We start from the raw sequence: 24,278 nt of genomic DNA, 5'->3' as shown, positions 1-24,278 counted from the left end.
AATGAATGCAAATGGGGGTCAAGGTTATCTATTTATACGCAGATAAACATGAATGTAATCAATCACTGTGCATTATGCACTGCAACATAACTGTTTAAGTTTATTGTGAAATATATTTGTGTTTTATGAATTTAGGATTTTAATTATACAACGCATGTTATTAAATCCAATATCGGTAATTTAATTTCTGAGTTGCTGCGTAGTGGTTTGTTTTATCGGTCGTAGACTACACGAAACACCCAAGCTGTCAAACCAATTAACTTGTCACAGATACCCCACATCAACATGAGCTTGGGATTAATTAAGATTCCCCAAGTTTGAAGGTGTTAATTAAAAGCCACTGGCGAGAGTGTGTGAAGTCAAGACGCCAGGTGTGTTCCGTAGACCGAAAAATTCACTGCACTTCGAGATAACCCAGGTGAAAAAGGGCTTGGGACTTTGAATATACTTCGACATAAGCGGGGTATTCGAGATTACCGTGTTCGAGATATCAGGTGTTTTTTAAATCATATTTAGAGAGAAAACGGCCGGGACCGGCGATTGACTTCGACATATGCTGGGTATTCGAGATATCCCATGTTCGAGATACTGATATTTACCTGTATACACGTTTTTATTAATTGTAAATTTAGGTCAACTTTTAAGTGACCTTGAGACCACGCCCTTTGCCCCAGGGTAATTCCCCGTGCAAATTTTAATCTTCAACATATCCTGATCCTTGTATGTAAGTTTGGTGAAAATCTGCCTGGTGGTTATGGAAAAGATTTTTTAGCAACCAGTACTTTTGGTTTTGTTTTTCTGATTATCTCCCCTTGCTTAAGGGTCCCAACCCTTATTTTAGTATAAATGGCAGCCCTTGGGCGAAGGATACCCTGTGACAAATTTTGTACTGATTGGCCAAGGGGTTCTTGATTTTGGAATGGTTGGTTAGGGGGCGTTTAAATAAACGCAGAGAAGACCTTAAATAATGAATAATGGAATGACCTGACTACCCTTGGAATAGAACAGTCCAAGGGTATATAAAGCGATGCTTTAGGTAAGTCAGGCATTCAGAAGTTAGCTGAGGAAGCCGACAGCTGAATCAGAAGCTGAGAGAAGAGAATTGTAGAATAAAGAACAGAAGCATCAGTGGCAAGTAGTCCTAGGAAATTTATGGTAAGTTCTGGGTGTAGTAAATTTGAAGAAGATTGAGACACTCAGTTCTTATCTATCAATAGGAAGCTAGGAAGACAAACACGGTGCAAAAGCCATACCCAGTCCACGTCTCTAGATAACAAAAAAATTTAATAAAGTGTGATTTCCCCTCAGATAGAGCGGCCGTACAATTATTAGATTAGTCCAATCATTAACTCAGACAGAGTAAGAGGAAAAGCATTATACTGTACATATATCCCTTGTAGAACCAAATCATACACGTTACATATTCAAGATTACGACACTTTTTGTGTTCAAGCAGCCACGGGTAGGAGAGAGCTATATATGCGGACTCCAGACCGTGGCTTGAGACGATGAAATCCTATACACTTTCTTAATCAATGAAAAAATTATGAAACTTTGGCCATCCTTAAAAAGATGTTTGTTTGGAATTTTCGCCTAGGGATTTTCAGATCCAGGAGGGAGGGAGGGAATTTAATATTTTTTTTTTTTACAAATTAACCTAATTAATAGAAATTAAAAATCGCAATGAACAGTGGTGATTTTTGTTAATTTTCTTTCTTTTATTTGATAAATATCATTTTTGTTTAAAATTAACATAGAACGGTACTCAAGTATCAATCCATCTTCGATATTAGATTTGCTTATCTATTAAAAGTCAAATTTCAGCGTCAAACTTTTTTCTTTATTTTAAAAATCTTTTTAAAACAATTTCTTTACAAATCTTTATAAAACAATTTCATTAGTGTATTTCATAGCATTTCTCTTTGAAATTTAGCCCTTCATTAAGACAACCCTTACAAAGAGTGCGAACCACACAAAATTTCTTAAGAATAGTTGGGATGTTTTGTGGAAAAATGGGAGGGGGTGCTTGGTATGTTCTAGAGTGTTCGCCAGAATCAGTTTTAAAATTAGGTTTCAAAGACTTGTCATATCGACAGACAACATTTTTCCTTTTGAATTTGGGAATAAACATTTCTGACCCATGTAATTTTTAGCTCACTTCGACGAAGTCGAGATGAGCTTATGCTATACCCCCGGCATTGGCGTCGGTGTCGGCGTCCCAGGTTAAAGTTTTAGGAGCAAGTCCATTCCCAAGTAACTATAAGCCCTATCTGAACCAAACTTGCATGGATGATGCATCTAGGGATGTACACTACCAGACTTGCTTCGGATGCTGGATCTGACCTACATTTTCTAGATGAGTGACCAGGTTAAAGTTTTTGGAGCAGGTTAAAGTTTTTGGAGCAGGTCTATTCCCAAGGAATTATAAGCCCTACCCGGACCAAACTTGCATGGATGATGCATCTAGGGATGGACACTACCAGACTTACACTTCGGATGCTGGATCTGACCAGTCCTACATTTTCAATCCCAAGTAACTATAAGCCCTAGCTAAGCCAAACTTGCATGGATAATGCATCTAAGGATGGACACTATCAGACTTGCTTCGGATGCTGGATCTGATCTACATTTTCATTCCCAAGTAACTATTAGCCCCTACCTGAACCAGACTTGCATGGATGATGTATCTAGGGATGGACACTTCCAGACTAGCTTCGGATGCTGGATCTGACCTTCATTTTCATTTCCAAGTATCTATAAGCCCTTTTTGGACCAAACTTGCATGGATGATGTATCTAAGGATGGACACTACCAGACTTGCTTAGGATGCTGGATCTGACCTACTTTTTCATTCCCAAGTTCCTATAAGCCCTAGCTAAACCAAACTTTCATGGATGATGTATCTAGGGATGCCCCGACACTACCAGACTTGCTTCGGATGCTGGATCTGACCTACATTTTCATTCCCAAGTAAATATAAGCCCTAGCTAAACCAAACTTGCATGGATGATGTATCTAGGGATGGACACTACCAGACTTGCTCCGGATGCTGGATCTGGCCTACATTTTCATTACCAAGTAACTATAAGCCCTAGCTAAACCAAACTTGCATGGATAATGCATCTAAGGATGGACACTATCAGACTTGCTTCGGATGCTGGATCTGACCTATATTTTCCATACAAGAGACCAGGTTCAAGTTTTGGGAACAGATCAATCCAAAAGAACTTGAAGTCCTTGATATCTGCAGTATTAACAGTTATGAATATTTGTTTACACTATACATGTTTTTCACGCTACAATAGAAATGTGTATATATGCCATGTAAGGGGTTAAACACAACTTGCAAGAATATTGTTATTGGACTGAATACTAAATATTAAGAAAATATGATGTGAGATTTGCATTACATAAACTGATAATATTCGTCGAGGTGAGATTCGTAATCTTTGATTACCAATGTTTTAACTAGGAACTGAACGATCATTTTTAATTTCAACATGACGGACTTATCCTATCAAGTTCAAAGGGCAATCTATTACAATAGCTCTTTCCAGGTATCGGTGTATCATTCCATTTAATTTTTTTATTAATCTTTTACTTTTAGGAAGATGCATAAATGTTCTGGTCTTCAACGCTTGAATGTTTTCACATCAACTGATGCAACTTGATCTGACATTTTGGAGGCTTTCAGTTTGTCAAATCGCCACCTATATTCCCTATATCATAAATACTATGAAGAAAGCGTTTTATTGACCGGTGTTGTTAAATTTATGTGAGCTCAAACCCGACTTTAAAAAGCTATTTTGAAGAACGAACTAACTTGTAAAAAGCGATGTTGGACATAAGACGGTAAAAAAAATATTTCCAATATTTTTCCAATAAAATTTTTTGAGCGGGGGGTATTTCAATGAGGCGGGCGGCAATTCCAAACAAACTATAATTTTATTTTGGCCTTACACTGGACTGTGAATTTTTACCCTGTCTAAACTTCAAACTGCACAGATTGTGACTTAACAATTACAGTGCCGACATTTGTGCAGCAATATCTTAAATCCTTGGAATATCTTGCGTCTTTTTATACCTTGTTTCTGTAAAACAAAGTAAGGTATGCCCTTGCGCCGAAGCGATTTTGCTGAAAATGAAAACCATCTATCCTTCTGTGTTCAATAAACCAGAAGTGAAAAAAGAATTAGATAGATTACACGATCAGTACGTACTGGTTCCTGCTGACAAAGCAGGTAACAACATTGTCTTCGTTTGTAAGGCTCATTATATAAATTGCATTCTAGAAGAAATAGGATTTAATTCTACAAGTGGTAATCCTACTTATACTCATACTTCTCTTTCTAAGGAAGAAATTCTTCAAAATCACCTGTCAGTTTTGAGTACTTTTAATATTCCACAGAGCCAAAATGAATTTGAACTACCTTATATATATTGGATCCGAAACTTCATAAGAATCCTTACAAACAAAGATACATTGCAGGTTCCAGTAAATGTTCAACCAAGCCTCTTTCGTTACTTCTCACTAAAATATTGACAGTAGTGAAGGAAAAACTTCAAGAGTACTGTGCAACTATATATTCAAGAAGTGGTATAAATCAGATGTGGATACTTAAAAATTCTAAAAAACTTTTGGACAATTTGAAATCACAAGACTTTACAACAAGAGGCCCACGGGCCTTATAGGTCACCTGAGTATCATGTAACAGCTTTCCAACAACTGACTTTGGTTTGACTATTTTAAACCAAAAGCCTTGAAATTCACAACTTTGAAAGAGGCACCATATCGTTTATCATAACTATACACTTAGCATGCTAATTTTGGTTACTTAATACCCAAAGACAGATCAGAGTAACAGAGAGAAAATGCATTTCCAGATTTAAAAAGTATTACTCTATTACTTTATTTTCAGACTTATACCTAAGAACCCCCCCCCCCCCCCCCCCCCCCCGTTTTCAGTATCACTGATGCAGGGGAACTGAAATAAACCATTTTAGAAGGGGCACCTTTCTTCATCATAAATATATACTTAGGTCATTTGCATTATACCAAGGAGCAAAGGAAAAGATTTCCAAAGAATTCAGCGTTTTTACAATATAATTATCATAGAGCCCCACCCTAACACCAGAACCCCTGACCCAGGGGTCATGAAATTCACAAATTGGGAAGAAGCATCCTTCCTCATCCTAACTATGTACATAGTTCATTGGTTTTATACCCAGGAGCATAGGAGAAGATTTTTAAAGAATTTATGCATTTTCACTTTAAAATCAACAGAGCCCCGCCCTAACACCAGAACCCTTGACCCTGGGGCCAAGAAATTCACAATTTTGGAAGAGGCAGACTTATCCAATATAATCATGTACTTGGTTAATTTATTTCATACCCAGGATAAGAGTAGTTGATTTTTTAAAGAATTAATGTATTTTCACTCTATAAACAATTAAAGAGCCCCGCCCTAATACCAGAACCCCTCACCCATGGGCTTAAATTTACAATTTTAAAAGAGGCATTCTCGGTCATCATAACTATGTACTTAGTTTGTTTGTTTAATACCCAGGTGCAGAGAAGAAGATTTTCAAAGAATTTTCACTGTATAACCAATAGAGCCCTGCCCTAACACCAAAACCCCTGACCCAGGGGCCATGAAATTCACAAATTGGGAAGAAGTGTCCTTCCTTATTATAAATATGTACATAGTTTGTTGGTAAAATATCCAAGTGCAGAGGAGAAGATTTTAAAAGAATTTATGCATTTTCACTATATAACCAATAGAGCCCCGCCCCAACACCAGAACCCCTGATCCTGGGGTCATGAAATTCACAATTTTGAAAGAGGCAATCTTATTTAACATAACTTTATACTTGGTTAGCTTATTTAATGCCCAGGAGCAGAGAAGAAGATTTTCAAAGAAATAATGCATTTTCACTATACAGTCTATTTAGCCCCGCCCTAGCACTTGCACCCCTAACCCTGGGGCCATGAATTTCACAATTTTGGTAGAGGACTCAATGCTGATTACAATCAAATAAACAGTTTGACTGCTTGATGTCCAGGAGCATAGAAGAAGATTTTTAAAGATTGCACTAATTTTAGTGGTTTTGGCCCTACCCCTCATGCCCCAGGGGGGCAGGGACCATGAAATTCACAATTTTTGTTCCCCTTCACCCACAGATGCTTTGTGCCAAAATTGGTTGAAATTGGTTGAGTGGTTTCAGAGAAGAAGCTGAAAATGTTCAAATGTTAACGCACGGCGCACAGCGCACGACGACGGACAACAACGGATAGCAATAGGTCACCTGAGTAAACTCAGGTGACCTAAAAATCAACAGCTTAAAAACTTACAACTTTCAACTTTATACACAACAATTCCCCACAACAAATTAAAATCAAGGCTTTTTGATATCATTGACAGCTGCTTCTTCAACAAAAATGGAACTCGTAAATTACTTACCTCGTCATTGGTCATTTGAAAAATTATTTTGTTAAAACAGATTCTGATTGCACACATAAGTACTCTGAAGTTGACATCAAGAAGATGCTTGAGTTTCTGATTGACAATATCTATGTGGTTTTTGGAGACCAGGTATTCCAACAATCTATTGGAATTCCCATGGGTACAAATTGCACCCTGTTATAAGCAGACTTATTTTTATATTCATATGAAGCAGAATTTATGCAAAATCTTATGCGTGAAAAGAAGAAAACACTTGCTGTGGTCTTCAACTCGACATTTAGATATATCGATGATGTATTGTCAATTATTAATGATAATTTCCATTCCTAAGCCGATACGATAAATCCTGGTGAGCTTGAGATAAAAGATACCACAGAGTCCGACACTTCTGCTTCATACTTGGATATTTTACTTGAAAAAGACACTAATGGTAATCTAACAGCCAAGCTATATGATAAACGTAATGTCTTTAACTTTTTAGGTCACCTGAGTAAACTCAGGTGACCTATTGCTATCACTTTTCGTCCGTCGTCGTTCGTCGTCCGTATTCGTATTCAGTCGTGCGTTAACATTTGAACAAGAGAAACCACTGATACCAACCAAATTTGGCATATAGCATCTATAGGTAAAGGGGAACAAAAATTGTGAAACATGGTCCCTGAACCTGGGGCCTTGGGGTCACAAAAACCACTAAAATTAGTGCAATCTTTAAAAATCTTCTTCTTTACTCCTGGACATCAATAGTCAAACTGTTTGCATGATTGTATCAGCATTATTTAAAAATTGTGAAATTCATGGCCCCGGGGTCATGGGTTCTAGTGCCAAATAAGTATATAGTGAAAATGCATTATTTCTTTGAAAATCTTCTTCTCTGCTACTGGGTATTGAATAAACCTACTAAGTACATAGTTACGATGAGCAAGAGTGCCTCTACCAAAATTGTGAATTTTTTGGCCCCAGTGTTAGGGGTTCTGGTGTAAGGGTGGGGCTCTATAGATTATAATAGTGAAATTACATGAATTCTTTGAAAATCTTCTTCTCTGCTCCTGGGTATTAAATAAACTAACTAAGTGCATAGTTATGATGACCAAGAGTGCCTCTAACAAAATTGTGAATTTTATGGCCCCAGGGTCAGGGGTTCTGGTGTTAGGGTGGGGCTCTATAGATTATATAGTGAAATTACATGAATTCTTTGAAAATCTTCTCTGCTCCTGGGTATTAAATAAACTAACTAAGTGCATAGTTATGATGAGAAGAGTGCCTCTACCAAAATTGTGAATTTTATGGCCCCAGGGTCAGGGGTTCTGGTGTAAGGGGGGGGGGGTCTATAGATTATATAGTGAAAATACATGAATTCTTTGAAAATCTTCTTCTCTGCTCCTGGGTATTTAATAAATTAAATAAATGCATAGTTATGATGAGCAAGAGTGCCTCTAACAAAATTGTGAATTTTATGGCCCCAGGGTCAGGGGTTCTGGTGTTAGGGCAGGGCTCTATAGATTATATAGTGAAAATACATGAATTCTTTGAAAATCTTCTCTGCTCCTAGGAATGAAATAAACTAATTACATAGTTATGATGAGCAAGAATACCTCTTCCAAAATTGTGAATTTTATGGCCCTAGGGTCAGGGGTTCTAGTGATAGGGTGGGGCTCTATTGATTATATAGTGAAAATACATTGAATCTGAGAAAGTTTTCTTCTCTGCTCCTTGGTACATTGTATTAAGCAGATGAACTACCTATGTAGTTATGATGAGCAAGGGTACTAATCTTCCAGAATTGTGAATTTCAAGGCCCCAGAGTCAGGGGTACCATAAAGGAGGGGGGGGGCTGTACTTATATACTGAAACTGGATGAATTGTTCGAAATATGCTCCTGGTATTAATCAAATATTTTTGAAAAGCAAGGGTGCCTTTTCAAAAATTGTGCAATGTGTGGATCTAGGCCTAAGGGTCAGGGGTTCATGTGTGATTGGGGCATTACTGATCATGCTAAATATTACTGATTACTTGAAATGCCTTTTTTGTTCCCCTACCCTGCCTATGGCTATTAAGTAAACAAACTAAGCAACTGCTAAGTGTATTGTTATGATGATCAATGCGGCCTCTTTCAAAATTGTGAATGCCATAGCATCTGGATTAAAAAATGAATCAAATTCAATCACTGGAAAGTTGTTGCATAATGCTCAGGTGACCTATAAGGCCCATGGGCCTCTTGTCTATCGTCAACTTCCCTTAAGCAGCAATATACCTTCATCACCTGCATACGGAGTATATATATCTCAGTTGATTCGATATGCAAGAGCATGCTCTACGTATGAACAATTTCTTAAACGAGGTAAATTATTGACAAGCAAGTTGATGAAACAGGAATATGAACAGTCTCGATTAAAGTCATCATTTCGTAAATTGTATGGTCGATACAATGACCTTGTCAGCAAATATAATTTATCATTGGGTCAAATGCTGACTGACGTTTTTCATACCAATTGTTAGTCCATTATTTAAACACTGAATTGATGACGGTTTTTACGTTATTTCCTGATCATGACAATGAGCACACGGCGGGTGTGACCGGTCGGCAGGGGATGCTCACTCCTCCATGGCACCTGATCCCACCTCTGATGTTTCGGAGGTCCGTGTTTGCTCTGCTCTTATTTTGTATATTGTTTAATGGACGTTGAGATTGAATACTGTTCGTTATCTCCATGTCCTTCTTATAAACTTGTGTAGAAGAGGTCGATGACGTCATAATGTGCACTTGCAATTGCATGTCATGAGTACCAAGAATGTATTAGAAAACAATTAAGTCTTAACATTTTCTGTGCGGTAGGTAGAGCAATTATTGAATTTAATTAAAGACATTTTGCATAGAAACCTCCATATGTAGACTTAACTCACTTGCGTAGAAGTTAAACCTATTTTTCAAAAATATTTACTTATATTAGGCCAAAAATAAAATTAGCTTTGTTTGGTGTTGCCGTCCAACTCAGGTAAATTGGTGCTGTCCAGCCATTTACAACAGCACAAGCCTCAAAATGTGATCTGTAGTCAAGCCAGGAACTGGTACCGTCATACGTGGCTGGCTTGATTTTATGCCCTGTCTTTGCATTGTCTGTCCCTATTGACTGCCTATGTGGTTTTAGTGTGTCGAACAGATGGCCCGTCACAAAGTCGTCAACCCCAGCAATTGATGTGTAGCTTGGTTTGCCTTTGTCTGAAAATCGAACTTTGCGCCATACTCGTCAAATGACACTTCTCCTGACATACCGGTATTATCAGTACTGTGTGTTGCATATCCAGACTCTCGGCTTGCAGCATTTGTCTGACCACCGTCACTGGTTGGCGTTTTCATCCTTTCTAAGAGCTTCTCCATTCGCTCTATAGTTTCTGACACTTATACGAATCCATGGTCAACAAAACCCCGACGCTTGCCACCAAATAATGTAACGTGCAACGCGGCCAAGCTTATATGTTTGGTGATAATATGGTTTGTATCAACGAGGCGTAACACTTAGGTTCGTTAACCTGTTAACTCAAGTTTTTGTTGACCAATACGATTATACTCAAATATGTACTGATCAATGGGTTTCTTCTTGATTGGACAACCACTAACTGTGGTCAACGGTTGTCTCCCGCAAGTAAATTTCTTCTTGTCCTGCCTCTCCACTAGTACTGCTGCATCTTGACACTTCCCCCACCTCTAATTGTGGTATGCCACCTCTCTCTACAACCAAGTGACTGCCTTATTCAGGTCTAACGTGCTTTGGTGTACTGTGACACACTTAGCTGTTTATCCCCTACAACCGTCTGCCTTATTCAGGTCTTACGACCGTATGTAAGAGAAGAAACAAACTAATGTTTATTCCCTCCGTCACCAGAGAGGTCTCCTAAATTCATGTTACACAGCATGTGTTACCTCAGTGCAGCCCCTTGCATAGGCAGTTTCATACTACTTGTATGATCTGAGAATTAATATTTTTTAGTGTTTAAGAATTTATATAAAAACATAGGTCTAACGTTTTTACGAAACTAAACAACAACCATTTCGGTTTCACTATGATTTTTTCCCCTTTGACCTAATTTTCAAAAATTGACATATGATAGGAGTGCATATTTGACACACAATCTGCCATAAATTATGGCATCCCATTCACTGAAACACAGAAAGCAGAAGACCACGATTCTTTGAATTTGCTTGTATAATACTGTATACAGGGAAATTTTCGTCCCTTTCGCCCTCTTCTTGATTGGGTGAATTTAAAACGGGGCGAATTCAAATTACACAGTATAATTTCTTAGGCAGAACTATGACAGGACAAATTTAATGCAAGTGCAAAAGGGCGAAAATAACATGGGGCTAAAATAACCCTGTATATAGTATTGATATGGAAACATCCTCATATAATGTAGATTCAAGTTTTTTATGCCACGCAATGAGTAGGAATACATGTTGTGTTTTTGTCATGTCTGTCCCCCACCCTTCCATCTGTCTTTCCATCGGGCTTAAAGAAACTTTCTAGATATATTTATCAAAGCTAGTTCATACAGTAATGCATACTGATGTAAACTATACAACTGCAGCAATATTTTTTTACCTTGACATTTCCTTTGACCTTCTTTTAACTTTTCATTAAATTAGTGTTTAGCTTTATTTTAAAGAAACCATTCAAGTTGTGTAATGAAACTTCACATGATGATACATACTGATGTAAGTTTTACAATGCTTCACTCTTTTTTACCTTGACCTTTCCTGTGACCTTTACTTCACTTTTCTAATATTAATGTCTAGATCAGTTTTGAATAAACAGTTCAAGATATATTTATCAAACTTCATATGCTGATACATATACTGCTGAGAGCAATTAATGCATCAACTTATTTTGACCTTGAATTTTCCTTTGACCTTGACCTCAATTTTTAAAATATGTGTTTATCTAAGTTTTAAATAAACCATTAATTATATTCTTATCAAACTTCATATGCTAAAATTAAATTCATACTGATGTAAGCTTTTCAACTGCAACAACATTTTGACCCCAACCTTTCCTTTGACCTCTCTTTTCTTAAAAAAAAGTGTTAAGGTCTCACACAAGGAAATAATTTCACTATATATTACAATATAGCTTTAATTAAATTATTTAATTTATTAGACTCTCAGCAGAAAATTCATGAAAGAGAAAATAAAGATTAATGCTTAAACAAAAATTTGAGATCAGTAAAAATATGCCTTATGCGGCTTTTAAGAAAGAAAAACGACAGTTAACTTACCTACCCCGAAATGCACATGGGATTCACATGTTGACAAACAGCCTACACACCATCCAGGAAGCTGCATCATGCGCACCTGAAAAAAGAGTTCCTTTTAATTCAGTGGGATAATTCTGCTAAAGAAATTATATTCCTAGTACATGAGTCCAATTTTAATACTGTAGGCCTAAAACAAATTGCCTAAAATGATAAAAGAAAAAAAAAATTGTCTCTAAATATATGGAACTTCAATTGACTAAGTTCATTTTGATTGGCTATTTCCTTGCATGAGACCTTTTAAGACAACTAAAAGTTAATGAAATTAATTGAAATTTGCACAAAATGTCTCTGAGTTATTTATCTTTCATATACTAGTGCATAAAAATTTATCTTTGTCCTTAAGGGATGAAAAATAGGAGATAACTCTTCCTAACAGATTATTGAATTTTAGGCTAAATTTCTGTACTAATTCATCTTTGGCATATTAATTTCAAAATTTGAAAAAATTAAATAAGTGAATTATTCAGAAAACAAGAGGCCCAGGAGCCACAGCGCTCACCTGAGCACATCGGGCTTGAATTTAACCCCCCCCCCCCTCCAGGCATTCATCATTTGAACAAACTAGAATCTACACTACCTGAGGATGATTCCATATAAATATCACTAGTCATAGCTTTGAAGTACTTGAAAAGAAGATTTTAAAAGATTTCCCTATATTTCCCTATGTAAAATTTGGGTCGGCCATTTTGGCCCCACCCTAGCTCCGGGGGTCATGATTGAACAAATTTGAATCTACACTACCTGAGGATGATTCCACATGAGTTTCATCTTTCCTGGCCCAGTGGTTCTTGAGAAGAAGATTTTTAAAGATTTTTCCTATATATTCCTATGTAAAACTTGGGTCGGCCATTTTGGTCCCACCCTAGCCCAGGGGGTCATGATTTGAACAAATTTGAGTCTACATTACCTGAGGATGATTCCACATGAGTTTCATCTTTCCTGGCCCAGTGGTTCTTGAGAAGAAGATTTTTAAAGATTCTTCCTTTATATTCCTATGTAAAACTTGGGTCGGCAATTTTGGCCCCACCCTAGCTCCAGGGGTCATGATTTGAACAAACTTGAATCTACACTACCTGAGGATGATTCCACATGAGTTCCATCTTTCCTGGCCCAGTGGTTCTTAAGAAGAAGATTTTTTAAAAATGCCATTAATTTTTCTCTAATTCATAATTATCTCCCCTTGGAAAAGGGTGTGGCCCTTCATTTGAACAAACTTGAATACCCTTCACCCAAGGATACTTTGTGCCAAGTTTGATTGAAATTGGCCCAGCGGTTCTTGAGAAGAAGTCAATAATGTGAAAAGTTTACAGACAGACGGACAGCTAGACAGCTAGACAGACAGACAGACAGACAGACGGACAAAATGTGATCAGAAAAGCTCACTTGGCTCAGGTGAGCTAAAAAATTTGAATGAAATGAAAGCTGAAATATTGTAGTTTTTGGCTATCTGCTAAAAAATAATTCAACTCTAATTAATGAGCTCTAATCAGCTAAGAAACAGGAAGTTCACTGTTTTTTAAGGAATTAATTAGCAAAAAAGTGAAAATCTTAATTTAAAAACAAAGTCAGAGACTGGAAAAAATGGTGTCAACAGAGACTTCAATAATGTACCTTGGAGCTTTGGTAACAGTGATCACTGATTAATGGCTGGTGATTAAGATAAGGGGTTCTTAAGCAGTGGGGGGTGATGAGGCTTTTCCATCAGTCATCAAAGAATGGATTTCTCTTAGAAGTCCTGGCAGCTTTAAAATAAATAAACAACACAAAAGTTTACAATACCGAAAAATGTGCACCACATACAATAGCATATTCTTATAAAAAGTCTACAAGTATACAGTTAAATAATTACCATGCCAAAAACATAGGTAATCAAAGATTACGAAGCTCACCTCGACGAATGTTATCAGTTTAAGTAATGGAAATCTCACATCATATTTTCTTAATATTTAGTATTCATCCCAACAACAATATTCTTGCAAGTTGTGTTTAACCAGTTACATGGCATATACACATTTCTACGCCTGTAGCATGAAAAACATGTAAAGTGTTAACAAATATTCATAACTTTGTTAATACTGCAGATATCAAGGACTTGATCTGTTCCCAAAACTTAAACCTGGTCTCTTGTATAGAAAATATAGGTCAGATCCAGCATCCGAAGCAAGTCTGATAGTGTCCATCCTTAGATGCATCATCCATGCAAGTTTGGTTCAGGTAGGACTTATAGTTACTTGGGAATAAAAATGTAGGTCAGATCCAGCATCCGAAGCAAGTCTGGTAGTCAATCCCTAGATCCATGCAAGTTTGGTTTAGCTAGGGCCTATAGTTACTTGGGAATGAAAATGTAGGTCAGATCCAGCATCCGAAGCAAGTCTGGTAGTGTCAATCCCTAGATACATCATCCATGCTAGTTTAATCCAAAAAGGGCTTCTAGTTACTTGGGAATGAAAATGTAGGTCAGATCCTGGATCCGAAACTAGTTTGGTAGTGTCCATCCCTAGATACATCATCAATGCAAGTTTGGTTCAGGTAGAACTTATAGTTACATGGGAATGAAAATGTAGGTCAGATCCAGCATCCAAAGCTAGTCTGGTAGTGTACATCCCTAGATACATCATCCATGCAAGTTTGGCTCAGGAAGGGCTTATAGTTACTTGGGAATGAAAATGTAGGTCAGATCCAAATCCGAAGCAAGTCAGGTATAGATATTATTTTCACAGATAATTTTCATCATGCAAAAATTTGGTCCAAATAAGGCTCCTTATTGCTATAAGTTTTGAAAATCACTTGATCCCTGATGAATCATATTTTGCAAATACTTTTAAAATTTGGTCCAATTTCGATTATTGTTTTAAACCAGAATAATGCAAGTTTGGCTTATAAAAAATAATAGACCTGCTCCAAAAACTTTAACCTGGTCACTCATCTGGAAAATGTAGGTCAGATCCAGCATCCGAAGCAAGTCTGGTAGTGTACATCCGTAGATGCATCATCCATGCAAGTTTGGTCCGGGTAGGACTTACAATTCCTCGGGAATGGACCTGCTCCAAAAACTTGAACCTGCTCCAAAAACTTCAACCTGGTCACTCATCTAGAAAATGTAGGTCAGATCCAGCATCCGAAGCAAGTCTGATAGTGTCCATCCCTAGATGTATCATCCATGCAAGTTTGGTTCAGGTAGGGCTTATAGTTACTTGGGAATGGACTTGCTCCTAAAACTTTAACCTGGGACGCCGACACCGACGCCGACGCCGGGGGTATAGCATAAGCTCATCTCGACTTCGTCGAGGTGAGCTAAAAAGGACTAAGATGGTTGCATCAACATCAATACAAGAGGCCCACGGGCCTTATAGGTCACCTGAGTATCATGTAACAGCTTTCCAGCGATTGTATTTGGTTAGTGTTTTAAGCCAAAAGCCATGAAATTCACAAATTTTGAAAGAGGCACCATTGCTTATCAAAGGGCAGATTTCAAAGCATTAATTTACTTTTAGTCAAAGTATCCCCCTGGTACCCCTAACCCAGCAGCCCTGAAATCATCTATTTTGAAAGAGGCCCCTTTCTTCATTATAAGGCCAGCATTTTTTCTTTATGTTTAAGTTTAGTTATGAACATGAGAATAAAAAAGTCCCAAAGGAGAAGGAAATAAATTTTTTTTTCGATAAATCAATTATTAACATTTGTACATTCTTTTTTTATGCTATCCTAATAGGCTCCTTACCACTGGACACATAATGCTTACAAATATGAAAGTAGAACATTTTACTGCTTATTTCATCATCTGCCAGTTTGGGCCAGTTGTATAAATTTTGTGATGTTGATCAAAATATATTTTTAAAAATCAATTCTTTAAAAGTCTTTAAATATATCTTCATTTTTTTCATATGTGTTAGGTGAATGTGTAGACATTGTTCTAAAATTTACTTGATCCCTAAAGTTATAATTCCTATTGTAAAACAGACAGGGAGTATTGGGGAGTAGGGTGAACATTTTTTCAATTAAGTGTAAAATAATTTTTCTGGCTGATACAAATGATACTACATGCCTGTATATAATTGTATATTCTTGCATATTCTTGCCTTTTAATAGTTGAATTTTTTTTTATTTCTTCAGGTTATTGTTTATTTCTTCCTCAAATGGACTTCACTTCTCCCATAGTTTTATTCATTATTGCATAAACAACCCTTTTCTGAAGAATGATGCTTAGACTGTAAGCTATAACAGAGACCTAAACAATGTCGCTGGCAATATGCAATAGCTACCATGAGCAGTTTAAAACCTGGGGGAGGAAAATAATTTACAGACAGTAACTTTTGAAACGAATACATACTTTAATTATCTCACCAGCATGTCATTGTGCAACAAAGTCGTCAGCATTTTATTTGTCCTTTGAACGGGTGAAACGTTTTGAATGGCACTCTTATCGATGAATTTTACACTAAACCAAGTTATCTTATCAGATCTAGCTTTATTTACCGGCTGTTTCATCGTAAAACCGGAAGTGCAAGATCGTAAAATTGAAATCGCGATCCCGACTCAAATTTGACATCGGAAAAAAAATTTTTTTTATTTTTTTCTGAAAATTCAAAACCTTTAGCGGAGGGTTTGTAAAAATGAAAATAAAATAAATACTGGCCTTAAATATACAATTAGATCATTAGCATATTAACCAGGAGCAAAGGATAAGATGTTCAAAGAAATCATGCATTTCACTATATATATAATCATTAGGGCCCCACCCTAAAACAAGAACCCCTGACCCTGGGGCCATAAAATTCACAATTTTGGTAGAAGTACTCTTGCTCATCATAACTATGTACTTAGTTGGTTTATTTAATACCCAGGAGCAGAGAAGAAGATTTTCAAAGAAATAATGCATTTTCAATACCTACTTATTTAGCCCCACCCTAGCACTAGAACCCCTGACCCCAAGGCCATGAATTTCACAATTTTGGTAGAGGACTCATTGCTTGTTACAATCATGCAAACAGTTTGACTGCTTGATGTCCAGGAGTAAAGAAGAAGATTTTTAAAGATTGCATTAATTTTAGTGGTTTTGGCCCCACCCCTAAGGCCCCAGGGGGGCAGGGATCATGAAATTCACAATTTTTGTTCCCCTTCACCCATAGATGCTTTGTGCCAAATTTGGTTGAAATTGGTTCAGTGGTTGCAAAGAAGAAGCTGAAAATGTTCAAATGTTAACGGACAATGCACAACGCACGACGACGGACGAAAACAGATAGCAATAGGTCACCTGAGTTTACTCAGGTGACCTAAAAAAGGAAGTATTCCTCACAACAAAGGCCAGAAGAAAATAGGGACCACCAGCCTAGTCCAATCTCTGGTTCCCATAAGAAGACTAAGTAAAGAAGAATTTCAGGACATTGTACGGCCACAGAAAAATGGAGTGTTTGCAGTTATAGATGCCAAGAGCCAAAGCAGCGAGATGAAGTTTTTACGACCCAGGCCAAGTGAGGTCCAGCCAGTGGACACCTACATGGAATCTGTGTCAGATGACCCAAATTCAAAATTATACAAAGTACTTCACCAAGAAAAGACTGCTAAATTGTGGAACAATGCATTTAAAGAACACTCACAGAATTTTCCAGACTGTGATGGTCAACTGGACTGGAATCAGCATGGGGAGGAAAAACGAGGCCTTGCACGGATCCTTTACATTCGATGTAAGAAGTGCCACTATACCAGTCACCGAGAAAAGCTTTACGAAGAGGTGAGAAGATCTGGCAGGGGATGAAGAGCTGCACAGCTGAATGTGGCCATGGCTGTCGGTCACCTGGGTACCAGTCTTACAACAGAGGGTATGTGTAGTATGCTTCTTGGTGCATATATTAAACCAGCGTCAGCCACCAACATGCAACAGACCTGCAACAAAGTGGGGAAAATTATAACCAATGTAAATAAAAACAGTATGAAGAAAATTCGGCAGAATATTCAAGAACTTAATGAAAAATGTGGACTTCCGGATACCCCCATCAGAGGGAAGGAGATGCTCGGTACAATAATGCCACCTTCAGTGCAATTGGGAAAACCCCATTCCAAGCTGCCACCCAAGTGACGTATACCGTAAGTGAAAATGTAACTCAGAGGAAGAATGTGGTAGCAGTTTTCTGTGGGAATAAACTATGCAAGAAAGGCGCACACCTACGAAGCAAAGGAAAAGAAGTTACCTGCCAAGGACACGAAGACTGCACTGCAACCATTCCTCTGGAGACCACCATTGGAGACGAGAAGCGATTGGCCGCTAATTGTGTTGGTGAGTTACAAAGTGATGACCGGCCACTAGTCATATCCCATTTCACAAGTGATGGAGACAGTGCCGCTGCATCTGGTGCATCTGAAAAACAAGGACATGTGATTGAAAACCTTAAGGACTTGCGTCACTTCTTTGACTCTCAAAGAAAACAGACTGCTAAGGCTTCATTCAGCAGTCACATGTTTCCGGGAAGAACCAAGGCCACAAGAAAATCCATGCAGAGAAGATTTGCCTTGGACCTGAAGCTTCGATGCAGGACAGAGTACGAGAATTGCTACAAACACTACTCCTGCGACTTACCTTTGATGAAGCGTGCTGTGTCTACTGCGGTTGGTTCCCTCATAAACTGCTACCAGGGACAGTGGGGGAAGTCCTGTCAACTCTATTCCTTTTCCTGTCGTTGACTGAAAAGTAATTTTGGAAATCTTCAGTGTTGCCTAGTGACTTTGAATTAAACATGACAGAAAAAGACACATGTTAGTTAAAAGACTGCATAAATTTGACTTTAGGACAAAGTAATCTTGATAGAATCAAATATCATGCTTGTACACAAAAATCTGAATCTGTAAATAGGGCATATTTAAAATCAAATCCAAAATGTATTACAAGTAGTAGGAATTTTGAAAGTAGAATACATAAAGTTGTGCACTCACTTAATAGGGGTCATGGAAACTCAACACTGGAACTTTGTGAATCTGTAGGGGCACCTGTTGTCAAAGGAAGTAGAGTGGTCCATCATCTAAAACAACAACAAAATAGACAAAATTACTTTAAAATGAAACAAAAACTGTTAAAATATAAATTTCAAAGAAAATTCTATAGATCTAAAAGATATCAGCTGTACGATAAAAAATCTAAAGACACTTACAGTAAATCATTAACAGATCCAAAATTAAACATAGGTAATCAGAGATTACAGAGCTCACCTCAACGTGTGTTGTCTTTAAGTAAGGCAAATTAAGTCACACAATTAACCAACAAAAAGTGTACATCCAAAAATGCAAAATTTATGCAAATTTGATACTTTGGAAAAGACCTATTTAAAAAACTAGTTCTTCATCATGAAAATGTAATTAAAATCCAGCATCTGAAGCAAGATTGAGAGTTTTCATCCCTTGATGCATCATTTGTGCAACTGGTTTATATAAGCCTTATAGTTTCTTGGTGATAGACTTGCACCCATAACTTTTACGAGGTCTATTATCTGGAAAATGTATGTCGAATTCAGCATCTGAAGCAAGTCCATTAGTGTGCATCCTAAGATGCATCATCCATGCAAGTTTGGTCAACATAGGGCTTAAAGTTACTTGCAAATGAAACCTGTATAAAAAAATTAACCTTTCCACTAATCCAGAAAATGTAGGTCAGATTCAGCATCCGAAGCCAGCCTAGTAGAATGCACCCTTAGATGTACCATCCATGCAAGTTTGGTCATTATAGAGCTCAAAGTTACTTGGAAATGAATCCTGTACCATAAACTTTAACCTGTTTACTCGTCCAGAAAATGTAGGTCAGATTCAGCATCTGAAGCAAGTCTGGTAGTATGCATCCTAAGATGTACCATCCATGAAATTTAGTCGTCATAGGGTTCATAGTACTGTACCTTGGAAATGAAACCTGCATCCAAAATTTTAACCTGTTCACTCAACCGGAAAATTTAGGTCAGATTCAGCATCCGAAGCAGGTCTTGTAATATGCATCCTAAGATGTACCATCCATGCAAGTTTGGTCATTATATGTCAAATAGTAGCTTGGAAATGAAACCTGCACCAAAAACTTTAACCTGTTCACTCAACCGGAAAATGTAGGTCAGGTTCAGCATCCGAAGCAAGTCTAGTAGATTACATCCTAAGATGTACCATCCATGCAAGTTTGGTCATTATAGGGCTCAACGTATCTTCGAAATGAAACCTTCACCAAAAACTTTAACCTGTTCACTCAACCGGAAAATGTAGGTCAGATTCAGCATCCGATGCAAGGCCTGTAGTATGCATCCTAAGATGTATCATCCATGTAAGTTTGGTCATTATATGTCTCATAGTAACTTGGAAATGAAACCTGCACCAAAAACTTTAACCTGTTCACTCAACTGGAAAATGTAGGTCAGATTCAGCATCTGAAGCAAGTCTAGTACAATACATCCTAAGATGTACCATCCATGCAAGTTTGGTCATTATAGGGCTCAAAGTATCTTCAAAATGAAACCATCACCAAAAACTTTAACCTGTTCACTCAACCGGAAAATGTAGGTCAGATTCAGCATCCGAAGCAAGGCTGGTAGTATGCATCCTAAGATGTATCATCCATGTAAGTTTGGTCAACATAAGGCTTATAGTTACTCGGAAATGACACCTACACAAAAAACTGCACCAAAAATGTTAACCTGCACCAAAAACATTAACCTGGTCATTCCTTTGCTGAAATTGCAGCATCTGAAACTTTGACTGGTACAATGAAACACACTAGCAACATCTTCCATGCATGTCTAATCAATATAGGACATAGAAGTACTTAAAAAGAAAACTGCTCCAAAAAACTTAACCTTAACCCGGGACGCCGACGCCGACACCGACGCCGAGGGTATCATATAAGCTCCCCCCAACTTCGTTGAGGTGAGCTAAAAAGGAAATTGTAAGACTGTGAAGGGAGGGTGGGGGGAGCATTGATGATATGTACATGCATTTCAAATGTATAAAATTTGTATTTAAAAATATATTTTGTGAACTATCTTACATGTAATAATTATTTTTAGGGTTCATTATCAGATTATGCATTGATTATTTTCAACTGTGTAAATGGGGAAAATGTGGACATGTGAATAATGTATTATTGTATATGTAAAATGTGACATTTTCTTCTACGAGAGAGTCTGTACATGTAAAAATGTTATATTCTTTATTATTTTGCTCATTAAAATTTTTTGAATTAAAAATCTTGTTTTTCTTACCTGTGTGATGAGTTACTGAGGTAATTGGTAGAAATACAGGTATACAGTGTCAAAACTGTCCGTTGGTGACCAGACTGCATGCCACATTGTTTATCCGCCATTATTGATCTTTTCAAGGGGAGATAACTCCTGAAATCAGAGAAATTTTAGTGAAAATGAGAGTTACCTGTCCCTCTTTAGGTCTCACACAAGGAATTAATTTCACTATATTACTATATAGCTTGAATTAAATTATTTAATTTATTAGACTCTCAGCAGAAAATTCATGAAAGAAAAAAAAAAGATTAATGCTTAAACAAAAATTTGAGATCAGAGAAAATATGCCTTATGCGGCTTTTAAGAAAGAAAATCGACAGTAAACTTACCTACCTCGAAATGCACATGGGATTCACATGTTGACAAACAGCCTACACACCATCCAGGAAGCTGCATCATGCGCACCTGAAAAAAGAGTTCCTTTTAATTCAGTGGGATAATTCTGCTAAAGAAATGATATTCCTAGTACATGAGTCCAATTTTAATACTGTAGGCCTAAATCAAATTGCCAACAAGAGGCCCATGGGCAACATCGCTCACCTGAGCACTAAGGGTAGGAAAAAGTAGAAAATGGCTTTTAATTGTAAAGTTTCAATCCAAAAGTAGTCCCATGACCAATCATGGATTTGCTATTTTTTAGAAAATGATTTTTATAGAATTTTTCCTATATATATCTTTAAAAACTTTGGTCTGCCATTTTGGCCCCGCCATACCCCTTGGGGTCATGATTTGAACAAACTTGAATCTACACTAATTGAGCATGCTTCCATATAAATATGATGAATAATGGCTTTGTCATTCTTGAGAAGAAGATTTTTAAAGAATTTTCCTATATATTTCTATGTAAAACTTTGGTCGGCCATTTTGGCCCCGCCCTACCCCCGGGGGTCATGATTTGAACACACTTGAATCTACACTACCTGAGCATGCTTCCATATAAATATGATGAATAATGGCTTTGTCATTCTTGAGAAGAAGATTTTTAAAGAATTTTCCAATATATTTCTATGTAAAACTTTGGTTGGCCATTTTGGCCCCGCCCTACCCCGGGGGGTCATGATTTGAACAAACTTGAATCTACACTACCTGAGCATGCTTCCATATAAATATGATGAATTATGGCTTTGTCATTCTTGAGAAGAAGATTTTTAAAGAATTTTCCTATATATTTCTATGTATAACTTTGGTCGGCCATTTTGGCCCCGCCCTACCCCAGGGGGTCATGATTTGAACAAACTTGAATCTACACTACCTGAGCATGCTTCCATATAAATATGATGAATTATGGCTTTGTCATTCTTGAGAAGAAGATTTTTAAAGAATTTTCCTATATATTTCTATGTAGAACTTTGGTTGGCCATTTTGGCCCCGCCCTACCCCGGGGGGTCATGATTTGAACAAACTTGAATCTACACTACCTAAGCATGCTTCCATATAAATATGATGAATTATGGCTTTGTCATTCTTGAGAAGAAGATTTTTAAAGAATTTTCCTATATATATTTCTATGTAAAACTTTGGTTGGCCATTTTGGCCCCGCCCTACCCCGGGGGGTCATGATTTGAACAAATTTGAATCTACACTACCTGAGCATGCTTCCATATAAATATGATGAATTATGGCTTTGTCATTCTTGAGAAGAAGATTTTTAAAGAATTTTCCAATATATTTCTATGTAAAACTTTGGTTGGCCATTTTGGCCCCGCCCTACCCCCGGGGGTCATGATTTGATCAAACTTGAATCTACACTAATTGAGCATGCTTCCATATAAATATGATGAATTATGGCTTTGTCATTCTTGAGAAGAAGATTTTTAAAGAATTTTCCTACATATTTCTATGTATAACTTTGGTCGGCCATTTTGGCCCCGCCCTACCCCGGGGGTCATGATTTGAATAAGCTTGTAGCGACACTACCTGAGCATGCTTCCATATAAATATGATGAATTATGGCTTTGTCATTCTTGAGAAGAAGATTTTTAAAGAATTTTCCTATATATTTCTATGTAAAACTTTGGTCGGCCATTTTGGCCCCGCCCTACCCCCGAGGGTCATGATTTGAACAAATTTGAATCTACACTACTTGAGCATGCTTCCATATAAATATAATGAATTATGGCTTTGTCATTCTTGAGAAGAAGATTTTTAAAGAATTTTCCTAAATATTTCTATTTAAAACTTTGGTCGGCCATTTTGGCGCCGCCCTACCCCCGGGGGTCATGATTTGAACAAACTTGAATCTACACTACCTGAGCATGCTTCCATATAAATATGATGAATTATGGCTTTGACATTCTTGAGAAGAAGAGTTTTAAAGAATTTTCCTATATATTTCTATGTAAAACTTTGGTCGGCCATTTTGGCCCCGCCCTACCCCCGGGGGTCATGATTTGAACAAACTTGAATCTACACTACTTGAGCATGCTTCCATATAAATATGATGAATTATGGCTTTGTCATTCTTGAGAAGAAGATTTTTAAAGAATTTTCCTATATATTTCTATGTATAACTTTGGTCGGCCATTTTGGCCCTGCCCTACCCCTGGGGGTCATGATTTGAACAAATTTGAATCAACACTACCTCAATGAGCATGCTTCCATATAAATATGATGAATTATGGCTTTGTCATTCTTGAGAAGAAGATTTTTAAAGAATTTTCCTATATATTTCTATGTAAAACTTTGGTCGGCCATTTTGGCCCCGCCCTACCCCGGGGGGTCATGATTTGAACAAACCTGAGTAACTTGGGTGATGCAGTTCTTTACCAGATTCCCCCTCTTGCTATACCTATCATGCCCCACTACCCCCTTCCCTTTTATGATTTAAAAACCTTAGAATCTACACTACCCCAGGATGCTTCCACATAACTTTCAGCTTTCCTGGCCCAGTGGTTCTTGAGAAGAAGATTTTTTAAAGATATGTTGTATATATTTCAGTGTAAAACTTGGATTCCCTATTGTGGCCCCACCAGCCCTACCCCCAGGGGTCATGATTTTAACAATTTCATATCTGCACTACCCAAGTATGCTTCCACATAAGTTTCAGCTTTCCTGGCCCCGTGGTTCGTGAGAAGAAGATTTTTAAAGATTTGTTCTATATATTTCTATGTAAAACTTGGATTCCCTATTGTGGCTCCCCCCTACCCCCAGGGGTCATGATTTTAATAATTTAATATCTACACTACCCAAGTATGCTTCCACATAAGTTTCAGCTTTCCTGGCCCAGTGGTTCGTGAGAAGAAGATTT

At 37.4% G+C, this 24,278-nt stretch overlaps 1 long non-coding RNA gene across 2 annotated transcripts in view; it reads right to left on the bottom strand.

Annotated features, from left to right (window-relative positions):
* Positions 1-11,734: 11,734 nt before the first annotated feature.
* LOC134251340 (uncharacterized) overlaps positions 11,735-24,278 on the bottom strand; it is a 33,033-nt gene continuing 20,489 nt past the window's right edge. Inside the window, exons 2-9 of one of the 2 annotated variants that reach the window (XR_009988722.1) lie at positions 21,361-21,436; positions 20,996-21,124; positions 18,702-18,787; positions 18,349-18,452; positions 17,963-18,129; positions 17,372-17,657; positions 13,386-13,516; positions 11,735-11,811 (exon numbers count right to left, since the gene is read on the bottom strand). This is a non-coding gene — a long non-coding RNA (uncharacterized LOC134251340). The remainder of the gene's footprint in view (positions 11,812-13,385; positions 13,517-17,371; positions 17,658-17,962; positions 18,130-18,348; positions 18,453-18,701; positions 18,788-20,995; positions 21,125-21,360; positions 21,437-24,278) is intronic. The other variant, XR_009988721.1, reaches the window with a different exon arrangement.

The sequence above is a fragment of the Saccostrea cucullata genome, unplaced genomic scaffold (genome assembly GCF_032062105.1).
Source record: "Saccostrea cucullata isolate Sc308-1 unplaced genomic scaffold, CSIRO_AGI_Scuc_v1 ctg1295, whole genome shotgun sequence".
NCBI classification, from domain to species: Eukaryota; Metazoa; Mollusca; class Bivalvia; order Ostreida; family Ostreidae; genus Saccostrea; species Saccostrea cuccullata.
The sequence above is the reverse complement of the archived record's forward strand: the minus strand, read 5'-3'. Positions and strand labels throughout refer to the sequence as shown.